The sequence below is a fragment of the Amblyomma maculatum genome, chromosome 3 (genome assembly GCF_055883805.1).
Source record: "Amblyomma maculatum isolate TAMU_Amacu chromosome 3, ASM5588380v1, whole genome shotgun sequence".
Lineage (NCBI taxonomy): Eukaryota > Metazoa > Arthropoda > Arachnida > Ixodida > Ixodidae > Amblyomma > Amblyomma maculatum.
This window is the reverse complement of record NC_139346.1, coordinates 48,703,761-48,717,505: the sequence shown is the minus strand read 5'-3', so window position 1 is coordinate 48,717,505 and position 13,745 is coordinate 48,703,761. Positions and strand designations below refer to the sequence as shown.

At 48.6% G+C, this 13,745-nt stretch overlaps 1 protein-coding gene across 2 annotated transcripts in view; it reads right to left on the bottom strand.

Moving 5' to 3' along the window:
• Positions 1-4,151, bottom strand: part of LOC146194714 (uncharacterized) — a 361,541-nt gene extending 357,390 nt beyond the window's left edge. For both annotated transcript variants that reach the window (XM_084597512.1, XM_084597513.1), the window contains exon 1: positions 4,059-4,151. The gene's annotated coding sequence lies outside the window, so the exon portion shown is untranslated. The remainder of the gene's footprint in view (positions 1-4,058) is intronic.
• Between the last annotated feature and the right edge of the window lie 9,594 nt (positions 4,152-13,745).

Sequence of the window (13,745 nt, the reverse complement as noted above, 5' to 3'; positions counted from 1 at the left end):
TTCTAAAATACAGTGCTTGTTTCGCGACATCATCGAAAATTCGGCAGAAGCCTCTTGTGAAGCACTGTATAATTACTCCCGACGATGCCCGCCCTATACGCCAGCAGCCGTACCGCATCTCAACGACGAAACGTGAAGCGATTCACACACAGGTTCAGGAAATGCTTCGTGATGGTGTCATCCAACCCTCCAACAGTCCGTGGTCGTCCCCTGTCGTGCTTGTGAAAAAAAAGCATGGCACCCTTCGCTTCTGTGTTGATTATCGAAAGTTGAACGACATCACAAAAAAAGACGTCTACCCGATGCCCCGTATCGACTAATCGCTCGACAAGCTTCGTCGCGCCCAGTACTTCTCCATTGACTTGAAGAGCGGGTACTGGCAGATTGAGGTCGATGAGCGGGACCGCGGAAAAACAGCTTTTGTTACAAAAGATGGACTGTATGAGTTTAAAGTGCTGCCATTCGGCCTATGTTCAGCGCCGGCTACTTTTCAGCGCATGTTGGACGCCGTTCTCACCGGCCTCACATGGCAAATCTGTTTAGTTTATCTCGACGACGTTGTCGTGTTCTCTGAAATCTTTGGAGAACATCTCGAACGCCTTCGAACAGTATTAGATGCCCTCCAGTCAGCTGACTTGACGCTCAAGCCCGAGAAGTGCCACTTTGGCTACAAAGAGTTGAAGTTTCTTGGTCATCTTGTGAGTGCTGCAGGCGTTAGGCCAGGTCCCGACAAAACTGCCGCTGTCGCAAAATTTCCCGTTCCTACCACGAAGAGGAGTTTAAAACGTTTCCTGGTTTTGTGCGCGTACTACCGCCGCTTCATTGCTGACTTTTCCAAGATACCTGCATCCCTCACCCGCCTCACGCGGGATGATACACAGTTCGTGTGGGCCGCCGAGCAACAGGAAGCTTTTGCGGAGCTGCGCAGACGACAGCAAACTACCCCTGTTCTTGCGCACTTTCATGAAGACGCTGCCACAGAAATCCACACCGACGCCAGCAACATCGGCCTTGGCGCTGTACTCGTTCAACACCAAGCTGGCGTGGAGAGGGTCATTGCGTATGCCAGCCGCACGCTCTCCCGGGCTGAAACAAATTATTCCACTACGGAAAAGGAATGCCTCGCAGTTGTGTGGGCAACTATGAAATTTAGGCCTTACCTCTATGGACGCGCGTTTAAAGTCGTTACTGACTTTTTGTGCTGGCTGGCCAATCTCCGTGATCCATCATGGCGCCTAGCACGATGGAGCCTTCGCCTTCAAGAATTTGATTGCCCATTGTGTACAAATCTGGTCAGAAGCACGAAAATGCTGACGCGCTCTCGCGGGCACCCGTCGGATTTGTCGATAACGTCACGGATGACAGAGGTTTTCTTGGACTACTCAATGCCTCAGACATAATGACCCGACAGCGAGCTGACCCAGACCTTCGACCTGTCATTGACCATCTGGAGGGTCGCGCTGCTGACGTCCCCCACCAGTTTGTAAGGCACCTGTCTGCATTCTGTCTTCGGAATGGCGTTTTATTCAAGAAAAACTCCAGCACTGTTGATCGAGCGCACCTCCTTGTCGTGCCAGCCGACCTTTGCGACGATATCCTTTTTGCTTGCCGCGATGAGCCCACCTCCGGCCACCTGGGCTTTGCACGCACACTCGCTCGAGTTCGTAAAGCCTATTATTGGCCTAAACTTTCTGACGCCGTCCATCGCTACGTCAGAGGCTGCCGCGAGTGTCAACGTCGAAAGGTACCTCCTCTAAAACCCGCGGATTTGCTCCAACCTATTATTCCACCTCGAACGCCGTTTGACCAAGTCGGCATCGACCTACTGGGCCCATTTCCGCTGTAATCGATGGGTAACAAATGGATTATAGTCGCGACCGACTATCTCACACGTTATGCGGAAACCAAGGCAGTGCAGCGGGGCACATCAATTGAGATCGCTCAATTCTTTATGCAGCAAATCGTGTTGCGTCATGGCGCATCGTCCCTAGTCGTAACCGATCGAGGCACCGCTTTTACGGCACAGCTCATGCACGACGTGCTCGACCTTAGTAATACCAGCCACCGAAAAACTACTGCATATCACCCGCAGACGAATGGCCTCACGGAGAGACTCAACAAAACCATCGCCGACATGATCGCAATGTACATAGACTCGCCGCACAAAAACTGGGATGAAATTCTCCCCTACATCCCATATGCCTACAACACGGCCACCCAAGAGACGACGCGTTTTACACCATTTCGCCTAGTCTACGGACGTGACGTTCAGACGATGTTGGATGCTATGCTTCCGAGCTGCACAGATGATCATCCACTCATGCCAGACGCCGAACAGTTTGCTCAGCGCACTGAGGAAGCACATCAACTTGCCCGCATTCACATTCAGCAACAGCAGGGCACGGATCCACGCCGCTACAACCTCCGTCATCGACACGTCGCCTACCATCCCGGAGAGAAAGTTTGGGTGTGGACCCCAGTGCGCCGGCCTCGCTTGTGTGATAAACTGATTTCCCGTTACTTCGGAACTTACGAAGTTCTGCGCCGAGTCACGGAAGTAACATACAAAGTTCTTTCAGTGGGTACTCTGCAGCCCTCGCGTCGGCAACCACGCTCCGAGGTCGTGCATGTCGTCCGCATGAAGCCCTATTTCACGTGGTAGTGAGCTATGCGCTTGCTTCGTTGTCGCGTAGGAAACCTTACCTCGCGCTCCGTCCCTTATTTCTTTTTTTTAAGAGGGGGAGTAATGCCACCTGGTGCCCCATGTCCTTGCTGCGCCTGAAAGAAGAGGACACTGAAGTTGACTCGCGTGCTGTGCGCCGAACTTTGCCTGCTGGTACAGCTTCGTCCCGTCGTCTGTCCCGTCTAGCCCTGTTGTCCGTGACAGTATGTACCTAATTAGCACACAGTGTGTAGGGCAGCTCGTCCGGTCGAGCCAAAAGGGGCTTTGAGTGCATGATTCAGAAGAAATATTCAACTTATGACTACAATTTTGCTGCGTTCTTTTCTTAAACTTAGAGGTATGTGCGAGAGGAACAGGAAGAATTAATGGAAAGTAGAATATGAAGTAAGAAATAAACAGGCTTACAAATCTGAACTGAACAAAACGAAGCATGGATGCTCTATAAACACACAACATCACCTGTCTGTGATGCTTGTAACGATTGAATGTTAAGATGGGGTTAGGATACATTGATAGATTGATGGCTGTTGGGATCTCTTCAAGTTATAAAACCTAAGAACCCCTGCGGTAAACTCTTACTCCCTATGTGTCCTCAATCTTTTGGCTGGCTTTGTGGCTGTGCCACCGTTCCGGTGCCAAGACACGCACAGATTTGTGTGGTCTGCGGAGCAAGGACAATGAGAACATTTGAGTTAGCCACCTAATGTGCACTGTGGGAATCATGAATGCCACTTCTTTCCAGGTCATGCTTTCATTTTCAGGCTGAAAACCATTTAAATAATTTCATTTCACATGCTACTGCAACCCCGTCAATGTACAAAGAAGCTCTGTCAGTAGCTACTGTGAAGGTAGTAGTGCGCTTGGAGCACTGACGTGTGTCTCAAACGAACCGTTCCACTTGCAGGCGGTTTGCTGTCCAGCCAGTTCATTAAGAACAATAACTTTCAAAAGTTTTCTTTTTGCTGACGAATTCCAACACATGATTTCTAAATTATTTGTTTTTTTGTGCTGCGTGTGCTGTTTCTTCAAAATTTTCCGTCACTATTTTCAGCCATATATTTTGTGAAGCACATTTTTTCAAACGTTTTGTGCCGTTCATCGCTTCACGGGCGTTTTATTCTGTTTCGTGCATGGAAGTCACACTCCCTGCAGGAAGGGAATGAGCTGGTGTTCGGAATCTCGGACGACCTATGTTAAAGTGAAATCCATGCGAACTACGCGAAGAATGACGAACATGCAATTTCAACACTAGCGCCAGGGATGAGGCTGTCCTAGATGCTGAACTTCATCAACCATCCATAATTGCTGGCTTAAAAAAGCGCAAGTCGCATCACATGAAAAAGACAGAAAACACGAAGAAGGCGAGTGCTCTCACCTGTAGTCGAAGACGAAGAGGAATGTGCAAAGGCTGAAACTGGTGCCACCACTCTCTCAACATTGACTCCACCAACTGTTTTGAAGCGCGAGGTGACCCGAGCCGGTTTATTCTGAACAGTTGGCCGCTTCTTGCAAGCTTTTGTAGGCGTGCAACTTGTACTTCCGCGATTAACTACTTCAAACCATTGTGCTGAAGACAAATCGTTTTGCGTCATAAAGAGCGAAGAAATGATGGTATGACATTTTGAAACAATACCTGAAAGCATATTTCGGCATTTTGCGCCTGGTGAGTGTGAATCCCATGCATCATACTTGCCTTTACTGAAGCAGGGAGAAATTCTTCAACGATGCTGAGATCATCAATGTCGTGACATTCCAAAGGTTGCTTACCATAACGAATTCCCTGCACCATATGGATAACGAGAAAATCAAGCGCCGGTGTGAAGAAGCCTTTTCTAGACTTACCATAATTAGGCCTCTTGCAAAAGTTCTAAATGAGTGCGTCCGTACTAAGTAAAAGCCCTCATGGCCCCAAGTTAACGAATAGTCGACTATTTACTGCAAACGTCGATAAGCTTTGAAGTAGTATGCGCCCATGAAACCGATCATAACGGGCTGCAAAATGCGGTCGCGCCCTAAGTTTTCAACCAGCTATCTGCGCGACATTCAGATTCATGAAGGAAATTCCCGCTCAAAGAGAGGCTAATCTGACCCTAGGAGGGCGTGGCGAGCCATCGCGCCGCAATGAATTCGAAGGGCTATTCAGTTAATTTTGAAAATTGTTTCACTCATACATGACTAATGGACAAACTCTGAGAAAAATGCCCTGGCCGCTGGTACCGTTCGCAAGAACAGAAAACAGAAAAAACATACCCATTGAAGTAAAGCACGAGCAGCAGCTAAAGTCTGGGGAGTACGTCTGGAGAGCCAAAGGGGAGGTGTTAGCATGTTATTGGAGAGAAAACAGTACTGTCACTACGACCTCCAACCACCCCTGCGAGATAGTTGAAGCTACTCGAACACTAGCCAACTGGACTAATAATGTTGTGTTTTGTCCAAATATGGTCTTTGACTGGAGGCGTCGACCGCTTCGACAAAAAGCAAAATGCCTATGGGTGCCATTGGAGTTCCAAGAAAGTTTCGCATTGGCTGTTCTGTTATTTGTTCGATGATGGAGTCTTGAGTCCATTCATTCAGCGCTCTCACCATACACAATGGGAGCATTTGTGGTTTTGGTACGTTCTCGGCAGAGAACTAATCGCGAGGCGGACTTTCAGGCAAAACGATGTATTGCCTGCATTCCTGTGCAAGAAATATGGAAAACGAGTCCGGACAGATGATTGACAATCCTTAGGATGTTAGGTACCTTCGGGCGACCACCACCTCCTGCAAAAAGGAAACCAAAGAAGATGCGGACCAGCTTGTCCACGTTTCTTATTTTCGAGTTGCCAACAACCTGTAATGTGTGAAATTAAGTGCACAGTGACAGAACTGCCACCGAAGCTAAGGAAATGTGATTATACCAGACGACATTGAATCGCGTATCATCAGCCCTGAAGCTGTTTTCGCCTCAGATGCGACGCCGATTTAAAGAGCCTGCATGTTAATCACATCAATGCATACAGTTTGCCACGCAAAAAAAAAGACCAGACCGCTTCCACTAGGACCCCAAATGCATCAGCCTAGGCTCGGTTGTTTGGTCTTTTTAACCGCTTGCAACATGCCAATATTTAAATGCGCGAGGAGAAATGAAGATCCCTGACGGCGTTGGACCACTGCTGACAAATGTGTAACCATCGGCTCTTCGTAGGCAGCAGGCCTGGCTGGCCTGTCAAGGACTCTCGGCAGAATTCTGGCTCATTTTTGTGTCCACGTACTAGGTTGGGCGGAAGTCATCCATAGCCCAAAGTCCAAGCTCGGACAACCTTATTCGCGCACGGTTGCTCGGCTATTGGGAGGTTCATAGGCGTTGACGTATTGTGTTGGGCAGAAATTGGGCAACGCCCATGACCCGACCTCGTAATTCTGGTTGAACGCTGACACGTTTGGTAACAGTTCTTCGGCCATTTAACGGCCCACGGTTGGCCACATCGAAGGTTGGGTTGTAGGCGATCAACGCCCACGATGCAAACTTATGTCTGTACTGCACTCTATATATCCACAAAGCAGCGCAAGAAATCTTAAGAGCGACTTAGCCCAACCATTCAGGCCAGCTCTTAAAACACCTTAATTATATTAAAAAGCGAAGTAAGTATTTATTATCGTTGACTGTTAAGGTTAATCTATTTACTTTCAAGCAGGTATGTTTTAATGTACATTTTTTTGTTTAGGAAAACTCTCGTAAAGAAGAGTGCTCACCTTATTCTACCAAGAGGACTGAATAACTAGCTTACTGGAATTTAGTAATGTTTGTCACTGCAATTCAAGTCTATGGAACAATCACATGCTGCCGAGAAAAGTGTTCGCAGATGAGGGGACGGTAATGGATCTTCATTCCCTAAACCTGCAGAGCTAAACCGCGCCAGCTACCTTTCGTGCTCCGAGAGCATTCTTAAGAATATTTTCCACATGAGTATGATTGATAATAGCTTGGCATTTTTGTGGCGTTCGTAGAGTCAGAGGGCTATGGAACCTTTCGCGGCGATTATGCGATAATGTAAAAGGAAGTCATGGATGTAATAATAAAGGACAGTTTTCTGGCACGTGCTGTGCGGGAACGGTTTGCAAAATGACTAGCAGATAATAAAAGCACCCACAGCTGACAGCTTTGAACGAGCGCTTGCAGATGGTGATCCGATCGACGTAGTTTTATTGTCATGACACGCATACTGGACGAAAACATAAACCTGTCGGTCCCGGGCACAGAAGCCCCGAGTGTCGAAGGCAACTTGAGACGCGTACATACCGAAAGCATACTTTGAAAGCACGGAAGGAAGGTTCACCGCAAATCAGTGTTGAGCAAACACTCTCAGAAACTAAAGTCATTCAGGCAGAGGGAAACTTGGCCAGAATCATTGCAGATTCTCAGCATCGTTATAGTCCCCTCCAAAAACAGGAATGAAATAGAAGTCATAGGTTTCAGACTAGCCGGCGATCCAGCGGGTAGGTGCATTGGGGCAATGCTGCTGAAAGTACCTTGTGTATCTGCGCAGTATGCAAAACACTGTGTAAGAGGTGAGAGGGAGCCGCAGTGAAGGGGCGCCTAAAGAGGAGCCAACGCTCCGGCAAGTGCACTTCGCCTAGTCGAAGACAAGTCCAGTTGTCGTTGTCGAGTCGAAACGTTGGATGGGCTTGCGAACTGAGGCTCCCCCTCAACCTCTGTTCAGAGGTCTCTCATTCTGTGCGGCTACTTAGATAACCCAGCAGAAACCCACTTTTACCATCGCCAGAACAAAAGAACCCGCATGTTAAAAAACATTGGGACGTCGCGTAAGCTTAGACTTAAGAATGAAGCGCCATAGCGCCTTTTCCTTCTTTACCTCGTTTTCTGATTTATTATACGAGGTAGTGCTGAACGCATACACGTGCGGCGTCATGACACAGACTAAAACATAATCTTTAGGCACTTCTCTATGACGCAATACGATGAGCCTTTGTTGAAACTGCACGTGCTCGCTCGGCCCGCAGAGGCCTGGGTTCAATATTCAATGGCGAAAATTACATCACATTACTTTATCGAGTTATGTGCATCCATTACAACAACCTGCTCGCTTAATCGGAATCTTCGTATCTTCTTGATTTCATTTTAAGAATAGGAAATTATTGTTTTCTATGAACGCCGGACATAGCCAATTTTTGTACAATGAGCACCTCAACGTTCGGGCCTCAATAAATAGAACATGTTCATGCAAACAAGAGAAACAAGACTCACCCAAAAATCTAACAAAGCAATGGTTACCCTTAATATTGTTTCGTCGGAAATGGAATTCTCCAAGCGAAGAACCTTCGGCATTGGGCAGCGTTGTGCTCACACAGTTCGTACAATGTACAGATCTTTTATATTATCCCGTTATAAATAGTAGAGCTGCGATGAACAATCATTGTGGCATATATTTGTTACATGCGTTTTATAATATATTTTTCTTTTGAGGTGTTGCAATATGAAAATGTGGAGGTCTGAAAAGGCAAACACGAACAATGCCAACTGTGTAAAAATGCGGCCGTGAGGCCAAACAGCAGGAAAAAGAGAGATAGGACAAGCATCGGGACATTCCGCGTGGTGCGGCCGGTTACGTGAAAGCGCGAAGCGGGTGTCGGCAGAGAGTACTACAAATTAGATAGCATGGCGCGGCGGAAGAGAAAGAAAGCTTACCCACAAAAGAGACAGAGAGCGAGAGCAGAGAGAGAGAGAGAGATGCGCGCGGTCTTTTGAACGTTATCGCCTGTATATCTACTGCGTCACATCCGCCCTGTTCAAGCGTGCTTTTAATACCGCCACAGCTGCCAGCCATGTCTGATTGAGCCATATTGCCACCATCGAGTGACTCCGGATTCCTCCGCGTTTCGGATTGAGCAATTATGCGACTCACCTCTTTTTGGCGTACAAGGTTATTGCACAAATACTTCGGTTCATTGGGGGCAACCGCTATAGTCTCTCCCAGTGATGGAGTAGAGTGCCCGGCTATGTCGCTAACGGAAGGCCTTATTGTTAATCTGCGCGTTTCTTCAGCGAAATCTCTCTGCGCCACCGCGAGCTCGACGATACCTCCAACTAACTTTCTATTTTTCGCGCACATCTCACGTGTGGCGTCATGTTCCTCTGTTTCTGCATTCAGTGCTTCCTGTCAGTGTGCAGCAGACACTGCGCGAAACTTGAAAAGACCATTCCCGTTTAACAACTCGTACAACTGCTCTACCAGATCAGCTGCTTGTCTTGGCAGTCCTGTGCAGTAGCCTGGAGGAGGATTTCGCGACGACGGTGTGCTAGTCAAATGTGGGCGCGTGTGTAGCGTCAGCCAGAAAGTGGTAGGCTCTGCACAGCTCCTGGCCGATAGGCGAATCCAGAAAGCTGACTTCGACCGCTGGACATGCAAGTTGGATCGGATATTTACCGCTTCGGTACGCTAAGGCGTCTTAACTTCACAATATGGGGTTGTGAATTGGTGACTTTGTATTGAGAATATTTACTTTCTATTTCGTTTAGCTGTCATAGTCCTAGTTCAATTTGGAGGCCGAAATCCGTTCGCCTCTCCTATATTCAGCGTACTGTGTTATGATCACCGACGTTAAGGGGGCTTACCCTCTCTTATTTGCAATAACTCTCATTCCCGGATCATATGCTCTACCGAGATTGTCAGATGGTTAGCAATCTAATGGGCATATACATTTGGTGTAGGATGACTTCATGCGAAACGCTTCAGGCTCCCCAAATATGGCTCCTTGCAATTGTGCGAAATGCCTTTACTCGAAGAATGTTTTTCTAAACTAATTTTTTTCAAATAATATCTTTTGAAGTTTCCCTAAAGGAGTGCAAATAGGCCCTAAAATCAAATATCTAATTTATAGCAAAACAAGGTGCAGTGACTTATATTATGTTCATATTTTTCACTTTCCTTCCTCGTGAGACTTCATCACAAGAACAATATAATTTTTCGCGTTATTCTTTGTCAATAATACGCTAACGTGGTGTTTTAAGAAAATTTTTACATTACCTTCTATATTCTTACAGCCAAGAAAAGCTTTGCTACTCTGTTACGGTCTTGCAGTAATCAGTGCTAAAAGTATTTAACTTAACTAATCTAAGCTGTTGTTAAAACAATACACTTAAACTACTCAAAAGGTGACTTTTTGTGATCAACAACCCTACACTCGGAAAGAAGGCCCTCTACAAAACATGAGATAGCTCATTTTAAGCATCAACGTCGTAGCTTATATTACGGTTAAATATGATGTGACTAAATTTTCTTTGAGGGGAAAAATTACTTTTTCAATTTTATGAATAGCCGCAATAGTAGGAGCTGCTAAACGATGATATCGCTGCAGAACGTTTACGTGTCACTATCTAATATAAAGGCACGTTTATGCAACCGCTTTCTTTACAAACGTAACTGGTGGCTGTGCTGTTTTGAATGCGTCGAAATGCGTGGCGATCACCATATCATCTAGAACCATACGAAGCACAGTCGTCGACGTTGATGGTACCGTAGAACGGTCAAGGGTTCAGCGCCCAGCCGAGAGCCAGCTCAAGCACAGTCTCGTCACCACGACCTCATTCATATTGTTACTGAGCGGTATTCGCTGGCCGTGCTGACGAAAAAGAAGTGCGACAGACTCCAAGAAGAAGAAGACGCAGACGAGTGCTGTGGTGTGCGAGTGCTGTGCTGTGATCATCCTCAGTGGTGTGGACAACTGCCTTACTGTGAATATTTCCCGTAACATCTCTTGGTGGAGGTCAATCTTTCGATCCCCGTCACAAGCTGGATCTCCGCAGCGGCCGACGCATTATTACCACCAGTATGACTACTGACGCCGCTACTTCTACTGCCGCCGCACCTGCTGTCGTCATGGCTCATCCCCGTGACCCCGGAACCTTCTGTGGGACCGACGACGTTGATGTCGACGACTGGCTGGCTCTATACGAACGAGTCAGCAAGCACAACAGGTGGGATCCCACACTTATGCTTGCTAATATCATCTTTTACTTGACTGGGACAGCGCGAGTGTGGTTTGAGACCCATGAAGAGGACCTCACATCTTGGGACATCTGTAAGCAGAAGCTACACGACCTCTTCGGAAAGCCCATTGGCCGTCACCTTGCCGCGAAAAAGGCGCTCGCTTCTCGCGCGCGAACGTCTACAGAGTCTTACATCACTTACATACAGGACGTCCTATCCCTGTGCCGCAAAGTCGACCACGCCATGCCTGAGGAGGATAAAGTCGGCCACATAGTAAAAGGCATTGCCGACGATGCTTTCAACCTCCTTTTATGCAGGGATTGTTCCACCGTGGACTCTGTACTACAAGTGTGCCGACGTTTCGAACAAGCGAAACAGAGACGCATATCGCATCGTTTCGACCGTCTACCGAACACGGCTGCCAGCTCTTCCTGTGTAGATCTTCCGCCTCCTCGACCGCCAACTAACGACACTACTTTGACCCGCATTGTCCGCCAAGAGCTCGAGGCAATGACTCCTGCAGCTTCACTCTCGCCTACCCCCGACAATACCTTGGCTACAATATCACTTATTCAGGCTGTTGTTCGCCAAGAGGTTGCCAATATGGGTCTTCCTTCTACCTGCCGCACCGACACCGTGGACTCAGGACCTGCCCCTCCAGTAATTGCAGCTGCCTCACCTTCCGCCGGTTTCTCGCCCCGATATCGGTACCGCAATCCGAATGAGTGGCGCACCCATGACAATCGTCCCATCTGCTTTACTTGTTCCCGCGTTGGCCACATTTCCCGTCACTGCCGTAGCCGTTGGTACACGCCATCTCGTCAATTCACCTACGTCGACCGCCGCGGAGACTATGCCCCTCGCTATACCTCACCTCGCCCCGACCAGACCACAGTTGACACCGGTGTGCCTGCTCGTGATGCCAACCGTTCACCATCCCCGCAGACCCGACGCTCGCGTTCTCCTCTTCCTCGCCGCCGTTTGTCCCCGTCTTATTCCAGCCACATACCGGAAAACTAGCCAATGCAGCTCCCGGAGGTGACGCTGCATTTGTGACCCGGACTGAAAAACCTCTGCTGACCCCTGCCCTACAAAATAATCGCATCGACGTCCTTGTGGATGGTGTTCCCGTTTCTGCTCTCATTGATACCGGCGCCCAACTGTCCGTTCTCAGCTCCTCATTTCGCCGTCGCCTCAAAAAAGTTCTTACTCCAGCCGTCTCGCCCACAGTTCGCGTTGCCAATGGAAGCCCTGCTGCCGTGGTTGGCATGTGCACAGCGCGAGTTACCATTGGTGGTCGTCATGCTCCAGTGTTGTTCACCGTCCTCCAAGAATGCCCCCACGACGTTATCCTTGGCATTGACTTTTTAACAGCCCACTCTGCCCTCATTGACTGCTCTACCGGCCTACTTCGCTTGGACCTTCCGCTCTGCTCTGAAGACCCCTCCTGCTCACCCCGCCTTCGATCAGCACAGTTCTGCCGCCTTCCCCCTGAAGCTGCCGTCTACATCCCTATGTCACCATTCCCACCCGTCCCAGACGGCGACTATCTCGCGTGTCCCATTACTGATGTCATCTTGCAGCGGCACGTCACCCTTCCTCATCTGATTGTGCATATCTCCCAGAACCGTACCACCCTCCCGGTCCTTAACTTCAGCTTATCAACTCAGGTTCTGCCCGAGGGAATTTCACTAGCAGAGCTGTCGCCGATGACCGATTGTGCCATTTCAGCTCTGACTACCGATAATACAAATGCCGTCCCTGCAACACCTCCCTCGTCCTCTACATCGCGCCCTGATCCTGTTAAAAGCATGATTGCAGCTGATCTCCAGCCTGAATTCGCCGCAGAGTTAAAACAGCTTTTGCTCACCTACAGTGACCTTTTTGACTTCGGTACCCGCCCATTGGGTCAAACCACAGTTGTCAGTCACCGCATTGACACCGGTGACGCCAGTCCTATTCACAGGCGGCCCTATCGTGTTTCGCTTGCCGAGCGACGCGTCATCCAAACAGAGGTCGACAAAATGTTGGCGAACGACATAATTGAGCCTTCCAGCAGCCCCTGGGCATCCCCTGTTGTGTTGGTCAAAAAGAAAGATAACAGTTGGAGATTCTGCGTTGACTATCGTCATCTAAATAAGATAACCAGAAAAGATGTGTATCCTCTTCCGCGTATAGACGACGCGCTTGATACTTTGCACGGAGCCAGCTACTTTTCGTCCATCGACCTTCGTTCCGGCTACTGGCAGATCTCTGTCGACGAGAGAGACCGTGAAAAAACAGCGTTCATCACCCCTGACGGCCTTTATCAATTCAAAGTCATGCCTTTTGGCCTTTGCAATGCCCCAGCAACCTTCGAACGTATGATGGACTCTTTGCTCCGAGGCTTCAAGTGGACCACTTGTTTGTGTTATCTTGACGATGTAATAGTTTTCTCGTCTACATTTCAAAGCCATATTCGTCGCCTTTCTACAATCCTAGCGCTTTTCCGCCGCGCGGGACTGCAACTAAACTCCAAAAAGTGCAGCTTTGGTCACCGACAAATCAAAGTCCTTGGTCACTTGGTTAATGCTGCCGGCGTTCAGCCTGACCCCGACAAGATTCGTGCCGTCAGAGAGTTTCCCACTCCACGTTCATCCAGCGATGTTCGAAGCTTTATTGGCCTATGTTCTTATTTCCGACGATTCGTCCCGAATTTCGCAGCGCTGGCTCGTCCTCTCACCAATCTCCTAAAGAAAGACGTTTCATTCTCCTGGGGGCCTGAACAAGTTGCAGCTTTCTCGGAACTTATTGCTGCTCTCACAACTCCACCCGTCTTGGCCCATTTCAACCCATCTGCCAATACTGAACTCCGCACCGACGCAAGTGGCCACGGCATTGGAGCTATACTTGCCCAGCAACAACACGGCCACACAAGGGTGATTGCGTATGCCAGCCGCCTCTTATCTACGTCCGAACAAAATTACTCTATCACAGAGCGAGAGTGCCTGGCACTTGTTTGGGCTATTACAAAATTCCGCCCTTATTTGTTTGGCCGGCACTTTACTGTTGTAACAGACCATCATGCCTTG